Source organism: Rhinichthys klamathensis, unplaced genomic scaffold (assembly GCF_029890125.1).
Source record: "Rhinichthys klamathensis goyatoka isolate OS25496 unplaced genomic scaffold, OSU_Roscu_1.1 h1tg000386l_1, whole genome shotgun sequence".
Taxonomy (NCBI): domain Eukaryota; kingdom Metazoa; phylum Chordata; class Actinopteri; order Cypriniformes; family Leuciscidae; genus Rhinichthys; species Rhinichthys klamathensis.
The window spans coordinates 94,101-112,978 of record NW_026606890.1 but is presented as its reverse complement, the minus strand read 5'-3'; the positions used below and the strand labels follow the sequence as shown (position 1 = coordinate 112,978).

The window sequence follows — 18,878 nt, the reverse complement described above, 5'->3', positions numbered from 1 at the left end:
CGTAACAGAATACAACACATTTTAATATAAAAAAAACCTCACTGACTAAAACAATCTCAAAAAATCAATAAAATAAAAAGAACCTGTTTTTGTCTTGGGGCCGAGATGGGTCTTGTGCATGTTGTCACGTGGGTCCCACCTTGTAGTAAGTGCAATCCTGAATGAAATCCATCTGGGCAATGTTACATGGGGCCGTTATGGAACTGTAAGACTGGAAAAACTGGTTGAAGAGATAGACCTGACCACTGGTCTATGAGACGAAGGACCTTGCTGCAAATTAACATTTGAACTCTCACACACACACTTCTTCCCCGCATCCCCCACTCTTGCATAGATCACCCAAACTCACACAAGAATCTATATGGTTTTAATTTAAACAACTATCATACACTTTTATACATGTGTTTAGTATTATTTGAAATGTCTCAGTGTGACTGGTACAAGTGTCCTATTTCCAAATAAGTAAAACAAAAGGTAATAAGGTTTTTAAGAGTTTAGGGATAACTGGCACACAAAGGAATGTGGTCTCATGGTCCTACTCCCAAAAGGTGTCAATTCCTGAATGCAAATGACCACTGTTAGCAAATGGTCAACTTCTACCCCCAGTAAGTCTGGGTGAACAGTAAATTTCCACTGTAAACTCATGTTTACATATGAAATGAGGTCTGGCTATATAATGAAATGCAGTGGAAGGATCAGGGCCTTTTCTGTACCTCAGATGAGCCTGTGAAGGTGGAGTCCGCGAGACTCCTAGCTTCACGTAGCCTATTTTCCTAATGTCGGGTTCGTCTTCTTTTTATTCCAGAACATTTGATATTTTGTATTGATTATCTTTGAACTGACGATAAATTTGCCTGACATAATAAATTGTTACATTTGATGATTCTTCTAACTGACTTTGATATTATTTGACTAGAGTTAAAAGGAATTAGTCAAACTTTCGCTTATATTTAATGATGCACAGATAACATTAAAAACCTTTTCATTTTATGGAGTCAGATGAAATAATGAGAAAATACATATGAGAAATGTATTGCATTTAATAAAAATCCCTTTGCCACGTGGAAAGACAGTAACACGCGGAGACCGTCCGTGCTGATCGAATACCGCCATCGGATTGATCGAGCGCGAGTTTACAGAACCCACAAACAATTCTATATGGGGCCCATTTTTCAGCCCATATTTCATCCCGAAGGGTTAATTAATTGTGTTAGTTGAATATTTTATAACACCCCCTTAACAACCATCAGAGAGACATTAATAGGCCTACTTCCCTGAATACACTGTAAACAGACCCTGCAATCATATTCAATATGAAAAAGTATCGAAACAAAATTGTTCCTTTCACACAGCATCGTTCTCCACAGAGGAAAACTCATTCGACACTCGATTTAGCGAACACTGACAGGCATGTGATTAAAGACAAAAAGAAGGAAAACTTGACCACCCCTCCCTCCCCTCATTTCATTTTTTTTAATCAAATTAAAAAAGATACATCCTATATTGTACTGTAAAATTTGAATAATAAGTATTTAATAATCATGAAATAATAATATAATAAATTATAAAACAATATGTTATAAAAAAAAGTAATTGTTATTATTATTAATGCTAATAATTATCATTAACATTATTTTTATTTTATTTTGTTTTACAGAACATGCAACACGTCAGACTATATATTCATATACTTACATCACAACCACTGTGATTTGGTGAACACACTAAGCGATATCACATTCTCACCATGCATTGTCAAAATTCATAAAAAAGTGCCATTTCAACGCCGATTTCTACTCGCATTTGATGCTTTGAACCCTGGCTAACTAATAGTGTCCTGGATGGGCCAGTGATTGAAATAGATGGATTACAAAACGTAACACACACACACACACACACACACACAAAAACATTTTAATATTAAATTAAAAAATTTAAACGTCTCAGGTTACAAATGTAACCTTTGTTCCCTGAGAACAGGGAACGAGACAATACGTCATCGACGTTATGGGGAACGCCTCAGGCGTGACAGGTGTCTGAAATCACTATCAAATCACGTCAATCACATTGACCGGCGACAGCCCGTGAATCATTAGCGTGAATGATTAACGTGCGACCTGGAAGTATATAAGGGCGCCTTGCAAACATGACAAATCACCTTATCGTCTGAAGGGACTGTACGGCAGGCAAGCCCCGAGGCATGGCAGGGAGACGTATTGTCTCGTTCCCTGTTCTCAGGGAACAAAGGTTACATTTGTAACCTGAGACGTTCCCTTTCGAAGGGAACTCAACAATACGTCATCGACGTTATGGGGAACGATATACCCACGCCGCCATGCTGAGGGGAGTGAATGCCCTCAGGCAGTGACAACTGTCAGAACCAGCAATTTCAAATGAAACGCTAGAACCACTCACCGTCAGGTCATACTGGGCTGTCAGTGACAGCATTCCCTACGGTCATAGCCTAAGCTATAAGCCACACAGGAAAACCTCCATAAACATAGTTAAATGAAAGGACTACCTGGGCCTGCTCAAAGGCCTAGGACCACAACTTCAATTAGAAGGGGTCCCTTCTAGGGAATGTGGCTAGGGAACCCGAAGGAACCCCAGCCAGTCACTATTCAGGGGAACGTACTCACCCCGAAGTGCCACCAGGACGGCCTGACCTGGTGTCAGAGCATAGACACTTAGTCTGGCCACTTCCTGTCTGTCCGAAGACAGAGCCTCTGGACACTTTGCCTTAAGTAAGGCATCCAACCCGAGGGACTGCGACGCTGGCAGTGAACCACTCGGCCCGGATCTCAGAGACGGGATATCCCGGAGAGTATGACTCAGCATAGTGCTTTATGACCCTTGCTAGCGAGGGGAGTTTCTCTACTCGATCCATGGATCAACCCAGTGTTTGCAAACACTGAGGAGGCCTGTGAAGGCCTAATGGCTGATCTAACCGGGAGGCCTCACAAGAGGCCTACGACCGTCTGACCAGACTCAGGAAGCCGCATGCTCATAGAGACCCTCAGTGAGGGGAGCACAAGGTCTGCCTGGTAGGCAAACCAGGCTGTAGGCAGGAAAGGTTCCAGGAGGGAACAAATAGCAGAGAATAAACACTTTAGCGAGCCAGGGCGCAAGCTCGCCCTCAGCAGCTGCCTATTAAGGCTAGCTGAAACTGATAGCAAGAGGCCACTAGCTTCATAAACCCAGCACCATTAGAGAAACATTACAGGGAGGCCCGGAGAGGCCTACTACCTGATAACCACAGTATGTGGGGAGCTCACCTTCAGGGAGGCCTGGTGAGGCCTGCTACCTTACAACCACAGTATGTGGGGAGCTCACCTTCAGGGAGGCCTGGTGAGGCCTGCTACCTTACAACCACAGTATGTGGGGAGCTCACCTTCAGGGAGGCCTGGTGAGGCCTACTACCTGATTGCTACAGTCTGTGGGAACTCACCTTCAGGGAGGCCTGGTAAGGCCTACTACCTGATAGCAACAGTATGTGGTCACCCACAGGGAGGCCTAGAGAGGCCTACTACCTGATAACCACAGTATGTGGGAACTCACCTTCAGGGAGGCCCGGTGAGGCCTGCTACCCTACAACCACAGTATGTGGGGAGCTCACCTTCAGGGAGGCCCGGTGAGGCCTGCTACCTTACAACCACAGTATGTGGGGAGCTCACCTTCAGGGAGGCCTGGTGAGGCCTGCTACCTTACAACCACAGTATGTGGGGAGCTCACCTTCAGGGAGGCCTGGTGAGGCCTACTACCTGATTGCTACAGTCTGTGGGAACTCACCTTCAGAGAGGCCTGGTAAGGCCTACTACCTGATAGCAACAGTATGTGGTCACCTACAGGGAGGCCTAGAGAGGCCTACTACCTGATAGCGATAGTACGTGGGGAACTCACCCTCAGGGAGGCCTGGTGAGGCCTGCTACCTGATAATCACAGCATGTGGGAACTCGTTTTCAGGGAGGCCTAGTGAGGCCTACTACCTGACAGCCATAATATCTGGGAGCTTTTTACTGCTACCCGATAGTAAGCCAGGCTAGCTGTCCAGTTGCCCGTCCTTGGGCTTGTCTCTTCAGGGAGGCCTGGTGAGGCCTACTACCTGATAACCATCTTAAGTGGGAATTCACCCTCAGGGAGGCCTGAGGGGCCTACTACCTGATAGCAACTGGTAGCTGAGTCCGGGTGACAGTTCCAAGGCGGCCTGCTAAGGCCAGCCAGCTGGGGACTCGCCTATCAGGGAGGCCCGGTTGGGCCTACTAGCTGATAGCAAGTCAATTCTGCTACAAAGGAACACTGTTGGGAACCATACTACACCAATGTAACTATTGGGCCCACCCACAGGAGGCCTAGTACGGCTAGCTACCTGTAGCGGCATTAAAGCATGACCCACAATGTTGGGACTCACCTCCGAGGAGGCCTGTTTAAGGCCTACTACCCACCGGTGAGTCAACTGCCCGAACCACCAAGGCCAACCAATTCTCTCGAGAAGTAGCCTATAGCGCCCTCTTGGGGGCTGCTCATACAAGGAGGCCTGCTGAGGCCTACTACCTGATGGCGCAGCCTTCGTTGGCAGATAAGCTGTTTACACAGCGCCTACAGCATCCTGGTGCCTAATCACATTGCCCATGGCAGTGTACTCAGCATAGAGAGCTAATACCCTTAGAACAAGGGGAGTACAACATACGTCACTCTGCCTCAGTGGAGGCCCCAGTTAGTCAGGGGCCTACCATCTATGCATGGGCGTCAGCACAGGGCAATGCTCTGGCTTCAGGGGAGCGAACTTCGACCAAAGAAGAAGTGAAGGCTTACTTCATACTCGACCCGAGCCATAGTAGTGCGAGGTAGGATAAAAACAGAACTGGGAGTGAAGTGCTCAGACCTACCCTGAATCACAGGGGAATACTCACACCTCACCCTGAGTTTACCAGGGTGCGGGCCTGCCAGCGGCTCTAGGGGTAACAGAAAAACATCTGTGCCCAACCTAGGGGAGTGGGGCTTGAATGAAAGCCAACCACCTACAACCCACAGCCTGAGCAGTAGCTCAGCAAGGTATTAGTGAAGCCTACACTGGCGGCCTAAATCCGTAGGCCAGTTCTGCACGGCAGGGTCGGGCAGGAGACTCAGTCTTCTTTGTGAAGCGAAAGACGGCCTAACCCTGCTCAAAAGGACTTATATACCACGGAGGCCTAACTGAGGCCTACCATGTCCTTATAAACCATCCTCTGCACCACGCTGCATTACTCTAGTCACCCCAGAATGCAGAGAAGGGGGCGGGCCTTGGCCTAACGACTCCCATGGGAGGAGGCTGATTATACAGGGATGCCAAAACCTACATTCACAAAGTGAAGGGTCAGAGGAAGAAATGCTAATTTTAGCAGAACGCCTCTAATATCCCTGGCACAGCCTAGGCCAGCTACAGAGGCGGCCCTGGTGAGGGCCAACCTGTAAGCATAGATCTATCTGAGGGCTCAGAGGAGCCACAGCCTACTAAAGAATATAGTCTGTATTATTCCATACAAAGGGCTGCAGAACGCTCAACCTAATGAAAACTCAACAGAGCTCAAGGGGCGAAATACTCAGAAAAGTCAAAACGGTCCCATGGGCCGGACATAAGATCTATCTGAAGCTCTAGCGTCAGTCAACACTCTAAGTAAACATTCTATCAGAGAGAGACCAACTACTCTACCCTGAGGTGGCTAGTAGCCCGAAGGCTAACATAGTTATCATTCTGGCCACCTAACGGGGAACTTCAGGGCCCTAATAATCCAATAAATTTACCTTACCTTTATTACCTTGACATGACCCCATAACTCTTTATACAGGGAACGAGGTCTGTAAAGAGAAATATGTTATTTTTTATCACAAAAAATATACTCCTTGAAAAGACCAGCAGCTCACCTGCGGCGTGCAAAGTGAAGACTCACCAGACAGTTCTTCATGAACATGGGGTCTACCACCTTTACATACCTGAAAGAGGCACTCTCACTAACCAAGCCGAGGCGGGCCATCAGAACATTGTTCTAACCATGAGCCCAGCCTCAGGCCTGATGTAAGAAGCGCCTGGGGAGTCGGGGAAGAGAGGAAAAGGCAAAGATATAATCACGCCCTCAGGGAAGATGATCCAAGACCAACGCAACGTGCGTTTGTGTCGGATCACCTCCCTCAGATCCCTCTTCCCATCCACGCATACCCATGCTCTCCTATCCTCTCAACATCAGCGAGCTAGCCCGCTGATGTTGGTGGATACAGGCAGAGTATGGGTTCTTCCATGTCCTCTCGATCTCAGTATGAGATCGGGAAGAAATGAAAGGCTCACCTGAGCTGGTGGTTCTATGACCGGGGAAAAACCGCTCTCATCGCGAGCGATTTCTCCCCCAACGAGCAGCCACGGCAGCTGCAGCCTGCCCGCGGCGCGTTCTATAATACCAACCAGCTCAGCATACACGGGGCAGGGTGGCTGAGAAGATACAGGAAAATATTTTATTATTTCCACCCTCATCAGCCATCTCCTGTTTGTCCGGGAGAGCGCTTGCTGCCGGACTAAGTTTTCCCTTTTTTTCTTTTTTGAAAAACTTCATCCAATTGCAGCTTCTCATCAGCCGCCGCATCGTCTGAGAGGATTACACCCCTCTCAAGGCGATCGGCGAGCTTCATCTGTGACATCCAGACGCTGAACCCTCTTCTCTCGAGAAGAGGGACAGGCGCGATCACAATTTGTACAGGCAGTTCCCTCGAGAACCGCCTGTGCGCGTCTTCCTTCCCAGACAAAAAATGCACAGTTCACGTGTGTCACCCGGCTACAAATATCTTGGGCACGGGTCTGCACACTTCTGAAAGCATTTCATAATTACCTGATTTTCAAAGCAGTTACAGACAAAACAGTCCCTGAAGACGAAAAGATGATTTGTCATGTTTGCAAGGCGCCCTTATATACTTCCAGGTCGCACGTTAATCATTCACGCTAATGATTCACGGGCTGTCGCCGGTCAATGTGATTGACGTGATTTGATAGTGATTTCAGACACCTGTCACGCCTGAGGCGTTCCCCATAACGTCGATGACGTATTGTTGAGTTCCCTTCGAAAGGGAACTTGTTGCATTGAAGCACATAGTCCAAACTTTGGTGTGCCATTTGTTGCAATTAATTATTTCAGTGAGATACATATAGAACATAATTTGCCTATTTTCCAGAGGATTGAATCATTCAGTCGAGCAGTTTGCAGTGATGATGTCATGTGACTGACTGGATGGTAGAATGAAGCATCTCGATTTTAAGCATGACTAGTTCACGAACTGCAGGCTTGAGTCAGTAAAGACTGATAGCTGACTTATTTATAGCTGCATAATTATAAATACATAATATTACAATAATTACACTGTTATGTTCTGCACTGTGGCTTTTAGATGAGACTATAAATATATAAGATTATGTAAAAGGTTTATTAGAACAAATTATCATTATTTTGGTGTAATGTATATTTCTCATTTATGTTATAAAATAATAAGACTGGTATGGTAAGGACGTACAACAGACAAATGCTTAAAAATTCTCATTCATTTTTAATGAAATGTTATTTTAGCCTAGATAACAACGAATGGCATTGTGTTATACTCTCATTATCATTAAACCTCCCTCCCCATCATTACTTAATTGACACAATTTGCTTATGTAATAATGTGAAGATTGCACTGGTGCTGTATTTAAGTTAAATAAGTGAGACTCATCCTAAACACTAAACTGTCCCTCTCATGAGACGGGGAAATTCTTCACACTCTTCAGCTCTGAGCTGTGGACGGGGTGGAGATGAAGAGGGGAATATATACCGGACTGCAGAGGAGAGAAACACCAGAGCGAGAGAAGAGTTGCTTCCAGCAAGACAGACAAGAGCCTTTCAACACAATCAAGAAAAACGACTGAAAACATGTGAGTTTTGAACTCAGATTCTGGTGCTCTCAGAAAACGGGCATGCAGATCTTAGAGAATGACCTTGTAGATGTTGGGGAGAAGCATTTCTCATCCATTTATTTAAATTTCTAAAAAACTACTTAAAACATTTGCTGTCGCTGTTGGTCATTTTGAACTGTGTCTGACAGACAATTGAATTTTTCAGAAACTTTATGACTGTAAGTGCATGAATATTTAATTAGGCAAACTCTAGGAAACATGCTTTATCCAATGACAAGGGTTTTCTGTTTTTGAATAGCTACTAAAAGACAGTTTTGTCTTGCCATTTATTCTCTCCCAGTCTCTTTCTCTCACACTCTTTTGTTTGTTTGTTGCAGCTCACACTATGTCTTGTGAAAAGTCAATCATCAAGTGTTGCCCGGTCGGACGCTTTGCAGTCACTACGCTGGACGATTGCAAGGAAGCGCCATGCTGTGTGCCAGTTTGCAACAACCCTTGCAGTCGTCCTTACAACCTCGTCCTATCATGCTGTGAATGTGGTTGTAAGAGCAACAGCAAGAAAATGGCATGCTGTGTTAAACCTTGCACTAAATTCTGCAACTGTGTCCCATCATGCTGTGATTATGGTTTTAAGGACGACTGCAAGAAAGTGGCATGCAACAATCCTTGCAGTAACCCCTGCAACTACATCCCACCATGCTTTGACTATGATTATAAGGAAGTTGCCAGCAAGAATATTAAAGATGACTGCGAAGGTGTGCCACCATGTGGAAGAAAGGTGATCGGGCGTTTTCAAGTTATCGATTCAGGAGACTCAGAAGAGGCTTTCTGCAAGCCGGTTTGTGAGCGCAACACTCTGATGTCATGCCATGACCAAGACGTCAAGAATGTTAGCAGTGACGGCAAAGGCATTCAGTCATGTGGAAACAAGATGATTGGGCGCTTTCCAGTCGTCAATCTGGATTCAGAAGGGCCGTGCTGCAAGCCGACTCATGCCCGTGCAATTGACAACATGATGTGATTACTGTATGTTGGATTGTGATGACTGCTGTTCTTAGTTTACAGTAAAAAATGTAGCAGAAAGTGATTGTGTTGCTTGATTATTTTCTGTAACACTGCTAAAAGTACAAATAAATAAATGGAAAATAAAGATGTTAAAATAAAAAACGTGTTAATGCATTATTTCTCTAGTTTGAACCAGCAGCCATATCACCCTGTAGCCCAAGACTGGTTGCCCACTGAAGCTAAGCAGGGCTGAGCCTGGTTAGTACCTGGATGGGAGACCTTCTGAGAAAACCAGGTTGCTGCTGGAAGAGGTGTTAGTGAGGCCAGCAGGGGGTGCTCGCCCTGTGGTCTGTGTGGGTCCTAACGCCCCAGTGTAGTGACGGGGACACTATACTGTCAAAAGAGCACTGTCCTTCGGATGAGACGTTAAACCGAGGTCCTGACTCTCTGTGGTCACAAAAAATCCCAGGATGTCTTTCGAAAGAGTAGGGGTTTAACCCCGGCATCCTGGCCAAATTCGCCCAGTGGCCACCTGTCCATCATGGCCTCCTATTCATCCCCATATATTCTGATTGGCTTCATCACTGTCTCCTCTCCACCAGTAAGCTGGTGTGTGGTGAGCGTTCTGGCGCAATATTGCTGCCGTCGCATCATCCAAGTGGATGCTGCACATTGGTGGTGGTTGAGGAGATTCCCCCCTTCTATGTGAAGCGCTTTGAGTGCCTAGAAAAGCGCTATATAAATGTAATGAATTATTATGATTATTATTAGTTTAAAAAAGTAGTTTAAAATGTACGCATTTCTGCACCACTGCCCGACAAAAAAAAAAAAAAGTCGCTGTTTGGATTTAAATCGGCAAATGCTTAAAGTCCCCCTGTAGTCAATCATTTTATCCCTTAAAACTCATATTTAACAGATCTAAACGTTTTTTCCTTGAAATGTATCTTGCTTCATTTAGTATACGCGGTTGTATGAATATGCAAATTAGCCCCGCCTCCACTCACTCACAGCGGCTCAGAGATCCTCTCGTTGATCTGATTGGTTACAAGGTAGTTTGTGACGTCAGAAACACCAGCGATTTCAAACCGTGTTTTTGAGACTGTCTTTGGTTCACTGCAGTTTTAAGCAGAAAATACTCAGCAATGCTGTTGACATGAATTTACACATGGTTTGTCTTAAAGCATATTAAAAACACCACATAGATGTATAAACAACATTAAAGAACAACTCCAATGCAAAATGAACATGGTGTAATAACACATTGGTACCGAGTCGACCGTTCTCTGGGATGTGTTTTCATGATAATCGAATGTAAAGAGTTTTATCTCTAAAAACTGTTAGCCTATAACACTAGGGCATTGAATAAGTAAAAATAAATCGCTAGTTAATACCACTAACAAGGCTCAAAATAGCCTAACACTAACACGGTAGCATAATGAGGGTCCCTACATGCAAACTGAAGCATTGAGAACTTTGCAAGTGGACAGACCGTTTAATAAGAAGATACTTTATAAAGACAGTAGACTTCGCGTATACAGGCAGGAGCCATCTTGGAAAACAGTCTCGACCAGTCGAACCACGAATGCCGTGCTAAATGAGTTGAACTGTGACTTGGAATCTCATATGAAAGTATGGGACCCATTCTTCCCTTAGTTAGTCACCCATATATGTTAATAAACAGGTATAATTCATGCATTTCCATGTAATTAGATTTCACAAACGTAATTCCGATCGACCAGCTCACGGCGTTCATGGTTCGACTGGTCGAGACTGTTTTCCAAGATGGCTCAATGCTTCGGTTTGCATGTAGGGACCCTCATTATGCTACCGTGTTAGTGTGGGGCTATTTTGAAACTTGTTAGTGGTATTAACTAGCGATTTCTTTTTATTCAATGCACTATATACTAGCGTTATAAGCTAACAGTTTTTAGAGATAAAACTCTTTACATTCGATTATCATGAAAACACATCCCAGAGAACGGTCGACTCGGTACCAATGTGTTATTACACCATAGGTTCATTTTGCGCCGGAGTTGTTCTTTAAAAACTTGATTTTCACCACAGGGGGACTTTAAGAGTCAATGGTTGGATTGCTTGATTATTATGATTATAATATGATTATTATGTTTCTATCATGTTGTTTGGACAACAGTTCTTCTAACCCTAATTGATGGAGTGTGTAGCTTTTCATTTCTTAAACAACCATGTCAATTGTGAAAGAATGGTTGGGAGGGAGCAATGAAGAATCATTTTCACACATGACCTGACGACTCTGAGTCCAGAGCTTAAATTCATTGAAAGTCTTTGGGATGTGCTGGAGGAGACTTTACAGAGTGCTGGACTCTTGCATTAACAATACAAGATCTTGACCAGAAATCGATGCACAGCTTGATTGAAATAAATGTTGTGATGTTATTTCCACCAAGAGGTGCCTCAATTTTTGAATCACATATTTGGCCAAATATTACATTATATACAAAAAAAAAAATGTTTTTCTGTACATGCTAACAGTGGCATAGCAAATTTGAGATGTTTGTAATTATATTACTGATATAGGCAAACAATGTGGAATTTGGTGTGTCTATAGTTAAGCGAGGAATGTGTCAATGAGACATTCTGTTGGCCATGTTGATGAATACCTTTTTTCTTTTTCCAGAGGCTTAAATCATTCACTGGAGCCATTTGCAACACATTCCATCTTTAATACCTTGATGGTTTGGCAATTAATATTTCCAGTATTTAAATAAGCTGTTACAATTAACTTGTGAGACTCATCCTAAACACTAAACTCTCTCTCATCAGACGGGAAATTCTTCACACTCTTCAGCTCTGAGCTGTGGATGGGGTGGAGATAGATGTTTGAATATATAATAGGCTGATCTGGAGAGAAATTTGCTTCACATTCGCTTTATTAATTCTTTCAGATAACACACTCTTCAAACACATTTAAAACTACAACAATGTAAGTAATGAACTCAAATATTGTTTTATGCTCTTGTGATCTGATTTTATTTCCACATTGCTAAACATTTGGTCAAGTGAAGCCCAGCAACGTCTTTAGCAGACTTTATATATATTCTCTGATTATGTGAAGAGGTAATCTGTGCATTTATCTGTATATGTGCAGTCACTGAATTAATAAAGCTATAAAGGCAAAAAATATATCCTTATTAAGTGTTTTGTTGCTAAAATCTGTTTGAGAGTTTAAGAAGTTGAGAAAGCCATGAAGACCTGTAAGGAGTTGAGAGCCCAATCTCAACAAACCTCAACAACTTTCTTTCAAATGGTTCAATATGTGAGTTTTGTTTTTGATCATTCACTGATGATGAACTAATCATGTATTCTTGTGAAAGGTCATTCAAATCCATTATACTGGAGTCAGAAAAGTGTACAGAGGAGGACAGCGTATCCGGTTACAATCACTTCGAATCATGTCAAAAATCTTATGACAAGGAGCATGTCAAGACCAGAATTGCGAATCATTGCACAGACTCTTGGACACATGTGGAGCATCTGGTGAATGGTAAGAAGTCTTTGCAATGTAATGCATGATGTAAGATGTGCTTAAGCATTACTTCTACATCAGCAAAGTGTATGATTAAAAATTCTAATGAACTGACAGCCCTACTCTATTCATTAACTAATTTATATTTCTCAGATCTGCCATTGCATGTGTGTTCTGTTGACCTCATCAAATCCAGGACAGGACAAAATCGACGAGAGCATCACACGGATCGTTATCTTAGCGATCACCTCATCGTCCGTAGAGGACAATGTTTCGAGATGTGGATCGAGCTGTCCCGTCCCTTTAATCCACACTGTGAACAACTTCACCTGGAGCTGAGACTATGTCAGTTAAGGCCTTTTCGGTTAGATACTGTCTGAATACCCGGCCAGATGCATTCTGACACCCTAAAGAAAATGACTAAATACCAAGTTCTGTCATGAAACTCTAGATGGCGCAGGCTGATAGGTCCTTATCTCAATTTGGTAGCGATCACATCATTATCCAAAGCGCAACTGGTGAGTTGCTGTTGTACAAGCGGGCAATGAGCTGTAGCTCAACATTCAAATTCGGTACCCAGCAAGCAATTTTGCGTTTAAAAGATGTCTAATAGCCGTCCAAACACAGCCCAGAAGTCTAGACTAAAACAAGGCGAAATTTGGGCTGTCAGTGAACATTTTATAGACGTCTAAACCATAGCCCAAGAATAGACTAGTCATCAATTAGATAACAAAGAAATGAAATGAGTGAAGAAATAAAACCAAACACCTTGTAATCACTGTTTACTTTGCTTACATGATGGAATACATCTCGCAAGTTATTTTGGCAAAAACGAGATGTAACCAAATTCAAGGTTATTTTGGGTTCCTCATAGCCGGACTATATCGGGTCCATAGTTAACCTAGATGGTGAAATGACAGCTATTGCTTGCTGGGTAGTGTTTGCTGTCAGCAGTCTGCATCACGCTTTCAGAAACCCTACACCTTCCCCAGCTCCACCTGTATAGATCTGCTATGGGGTTTATTTCATGTATGTTATATGTGCAGCAGCAGCATGTCTGTCAATGTATTGGCAGTAGCAAGTTTTGTAGCAGATATACTCCGCCAAGACCAAATACATTAACATTGCCGTATCCATTACCATGCCAATCTCTCTGAGAGTTGTCATGACAAATCTGGATATTACATTTAGAAGGCAAAACAAGTCCAGAATGTTTGAGACCACTAGAGAAATTCATTACAAAATTACACTATCAGAATAACAGTTATTGAAACGCTGAACATTTTCGACAATTTAAGAATGTCCTCCAGTATGAGTTGAGATGCTCCAAAGCGTCTTGTGCTTCATTGGCTGCAAAAACATCTTAACCTCTGTACAGTTCTCCCAATGGATATATGATATAGGGATATATCCACACCATAATTTCCTCTTCTTGTGTCGTATGTTTTATAGGTAACATCCCATCAACATGGAACGAGACACTCGTGATGGTTCCATTAGTGAAGGAATTCAAGGAAGACTGCTGGGAAGCCAAGATTGTTGAACAAATGCAAAACCGAATCAAACTATGTGTTTACTCTCAGTCAACAGCTTCTATTGGACGATACAAGCTCACAGTCATAACCAACAGCCCAGGAGGAAAGGCCACTTCACTAGACACTCCTGAAAATGACATTTACATGCTGTTCAACCCCTGGTGTAAAGGTATGTGCACATGATATTGCATCTCTTTTTATTTTAGTGGGCTTTTAAATCACATCTGAAGCCTGATGCTGAGCAAAAAATGAGGAAAAACTAGAAAGCGCTGTTAAATATTGAAGAATTTCTCTTTATCAGATGACGGAGTGCACCTGAAAGAAGAGGCGGAGAGAGTTGAGTATGTGCTGAACGACATGGGCAGAATCTACTATGGGACTAAACAGCAGATTGGCTGCAGGACATGGAACTTTGGTCAAGTAAGAGCCAAACGTTCATTCATATTCATATAAAAGTGCATGCAAACATTTCCTAATTACATTTCTTATTATTCTTAGTTTGATGAAGGAGTCTTGGCTGCGTGTTTCTTTGTGTTGGAGAAGAGTGGTGGTCTTTGTTCAGGATGGGGAGACCCTGTTAACGTGGCCAGAGTAGCATCTGCAATAGTGAGTTTTACAGACATTTTCAAACTAGGTTTTTGGGTCTGGATAACAACCTGATTAGACAACAATCTTTAGGTAAAGGAGCAAGATGACAATATAACATTGATATGTTATCATTGTGACAGATTAATGCCAATGACAACAGTGGTGTGATGATGGGTAGTTGGTCAAATACCTACACAGATGGTATTTCCCCAACAGCCTGGTGCGGCAGCGGTGCCATCCTGAAACAATACCACAAAAGTGGAGGAAAACCTGTCAAATATGGACAGTGTTGGGTCTTTGCTGGAGTCACCAACACAAGTAAGATGTCAAACATATTGGATGGAAAAAAGCGAGCAATAACGTGACTGGGAGAATTGATGTAGTTATGTGTATTGGATTAATTCCCCTCTCAATCTCTCCATCCACAGTTTTGAGATGTTTGGGCATTCCCACTCGTCCGGTCTCGAACTTCAATTCTGCTCATGACACTGATGTTTCATTGACAACTGATGTTTATTTAGATGAGAAATTTGAGCCAATTGAACATCTAAACCGTTATTCGGTCTGGTAAGGTCACATGGCGTAAAAACATTCCTGTTTCTTTAAGTGCATCCATATTAATTTCAATTTCTATACCCTTCTTGGTTGATTCTATTCTATTCTATTCTCTCTATAGGAACTTCCATGTGTGGAATGAGGCCTGGATGTCTCGTCCCGACCTGCCATCTGGTTTTGGAGGTTGGCAGGTGGTTGACTCCACTCCTCAGCTGACCAGCCAGCCCATCTTTCACTGCGTCCCAACATCTGTTGCTGCGATCCGCAGTGGACAGGTCCAGCATGACGCACCCTTCCTTTTTGCTGGAGTATGTTAATGCTTTACCTTCCATCGTCCAGGGTTTGACGTTGCATGTAATATTTCCACATGTAAACATACAAGTACACATTTCTTTAGCTAGCATTTAATTTCTAATTATAAATTATTATTGTATTGTAATGTTTCAGGAAATGTCATATTCTGTGTGTATGATAACACGTTTTTGGTTAATATTGAAAAATGAAATGTATTAAATAAAATGTATAATTCTACACCCTTAGAGATCAAATTACAATTCAGCATCTTGCTTAAGTTTAGGAACTAAAGTGGAATGCAAAAAGGACAGATGATGCACAAACCTGGTGTACTGAACGTTTTTCTCTGTGTTGTAGGTGAACAGCGATAAAGTCTACTGGCAGCGTAAAGATAGTGAAAACTTCGCTGTGATTCAGGTTGACAAGAGCGCAGTGGGTCACTGCATCAGCACCAAAGCTGTTGGCTCAGATCATCGTGTAGATATCACACACCTCTACAAACACCCAGAAGGTGAAACGTCACAGAAGCACATGCTGTAGCTGGCGCAGCTCTTATATAAAGGATCTTAATGACAGCATTATTGATCACTAGTCACTAAAGCCAAATGTCTTGGTTTCTGTATTAGGTTTGGCTGGTTAGCATGCAGAGCTAACTACACCATTCTGTGGGGAAAAGCATCTTTCTCTATTGACTGCCATTCAAACATAGCCATGTATTCTGACAAAATATAAAATTAAGTATATTATTCTATAAAAACAAGCATTTCATTATATTATTATAGACCTCTTTATACAAAGCACATTTCAGTTTGCTAGTTTTCTGACAGGTTAGTCCTGTCACTGTGATGTGGTTTCAGTGATTAATGGATATAAAGACGTTTTTATGCATGGCATTCAAAAAACAGTGCTTTTAATATTCATATTATAGTTAATAATTTATTATTTTATCTATTCTTAAGGTTCGGATGGGGCACGGATTGCTGAAGAAACAGCCTGTTGCCATGGCTCAAAACGCACCATTTACTCGTTGTCTTACAGTGAGGATGTGATCATTGAAGTCAACATGCAGGGTGATGGACCATGTGTTGGTCAGGATGCTGTGCTTTCCATCATTCCTGAAGAACAACTGCATGTATCCTCGTAGCCTCACTCTTTACAGCCAGGTGGCAGCCATGCACTACACCGGAGCCCACAAGGCCTTAGTGAAAAAGGACCAGACACTCATTGAGCTCAAGTCTTATGAGGGTGAGATATGATAGAAGTCTAAAATAGCTCAGTACAATGATAGTGTACTGAATTATTGTAGTTGAATAATTAGTTTGTTTGATGACAGACTTGTTCCAAACTGGCCACAGTCTTTCAGGCTGTTCTGACTTAATGGTCCATTGTGTAATATTTAGGAGGATCTCTTGACAGAAATGCAATATCATATACATAACTATATTTTCAGTGGTGAATAAAGACCTTACATAATGAGCCGTTATGTTTTTATTACCTTAGAATGAGCCATTTCTATCTACATACACCGCGGATCCACATTGAAATGCACGTCATGTTTCTACAGGAGCCCTAAACGGACAAACGCGTTTCGTCACTATGTTGTTCTTTGTGCAAAGAAGCTAGCTAAAGTCAGCGAATAGATGAACAAGTAACAATAATGTCTGTTGGTTGCAGTTCGCAATCTCACCACTAGATGCTGCTACAAATTACACAGTGCATCTTTAAAATGACCTTTTATAAACTTTCAGGAAATACTTTGTAAAGCCTTAGCCAACAGCAACATTTGTCTTGACATTGGCAAACTTACATTTTCTGGTTTTGTATTAATTTGGTGCAAACCATGTTAACCCAGTCCAACCAAATTCATCTTAGACTTCACATACAGCTGTGAAGAAAAGCATTACGATGAGGATGATCATTGATTTCAAATGAAAATTTGCAGTGGCGTAGGTTTGATTTTGAAATTGGTGGGGACGGGGACGGCAATATATAAATATATTTTAAGTTTTGATCGAAATTATTGCTAGGGATATTCCAGTGTCACTGGATATTGGTAGGGACACGTCCCTAGCGTCCCTACTTAATTTTCAGCCCGTTCTCATCCCAAGGCGTCATATACTGACGCTTTTGCCAAAGCGTCTATATCCAACGCACATGGCACCCTTTAGCGTCAATATGAGACGCAGATATATAGCGCCTCCTAGTGGTCTCACCCTAACACTACCCCAGACCTAAACCTACCCATAACCGAAGCGTGTTATATTGACGCTAAAGGGTGCCATGTGCGTTGGATATAGACGCTTTGGCAAAAGCGTCAGTATATGACGCCTTGGGATGAGAACGGGCTGAAAATTAAGTAGGGACGCTAGGGACGTGTCCCTACCAATATCCAGTGACACTGGAAAATTTTTTGTATTTTCGGCAAAAGCGTCAGTATATGACGCCTTGGGATGAGAATGCGTTGTAATTCTACACCTCTGAAAAATGTGTTATGAAAGCATTTGTATTCACTCACTGTTTATCTTGGTTTCTTTTATCTGTAGTCCAGATTCTGGAGTGGACCTTGCGGTATGAGGACTATAAGGAGCACCTGGTTGATCAAGCAGCGTTGATGCTTACACTCTCTGGACGGGTCTCAGAGACGACACAGATACTGGTCACCCAGTTCAACTTCAGACTGCGCACACCAGATCTCATTATCATTGTGAGTTTTCTTATGAACTCTTTATATAGAGATTTCATCTGCCAGTGTATGTGTTCGAGCTAGAGTGTTTGCAACCCAGTTCTTTTTTTCTTTTTTTTTGCACCATAACTTGCCTGATTATCTTCTGTAAACGTTTCTTTTTCAGCCGGTATGTGGTGGGTTAGTGGGCAAAGAGATGACATTCAAAATCAAATTCCAGAACCCACTGCCCTGTGTGCTGAAGGATGTCGTTTTCCATTTTGAAGGACTGGGATTGCAGTGTGTCAGAACAATTAACTATGGGTAAGACGCAAGGGTATTATATTAATTTGCACTGCTTGATATATAGCCTAAATTAGTTGACTGATGAGCATAATGTAAAATGAATACAAATGAAATATGTAATAATTTTCTCTCTCTGTCACTCAGTGACATTGCAAGCCTGGTCACAGTGAACCTGACGGAGACATTTATCCCCAAGTGTCACGGGCCACATAAACTTCTGGCATCTCTTGATTGTCCTCAGCTCACTCAAGTGCATGGATTCACCAACGTTGTTGTTAGTGAAATGATTTACTGTTAAACAGAGATGGTTTGTGTAAACGTGATTGCATGTAACCACTGTTTATGTATAATATAGCATTTTATATCTCATATTCCTTTAAAGTACTTTAAAGTGAGGGACCTAAAGTTTATGGTTTACAGTAAAAGTAACAAAATATATTACATATTCCTCATTTAATTGATCACAAGCCAGATTATTAATATGCAGCCTATGTGTAACTTCATACATTTTAGTTATGA

At 42.5% G+C, this 18,878-nt stretch overlaps 1 pseudogene; it reads left to right on the top strand.

Moving 5' to 3' along the window:
- Positions 1-12,250: 12,250 nt before the first annotated feature.
- Positions 12,251-18,657, top strand: LOC130069867 (protein-glutamine gamma-glutamyltransferase K-like; annotated as a pseudogene).
- The last annotated feature ends 221 nt before the right edge of the window (positions 18,658-18,878 follow it).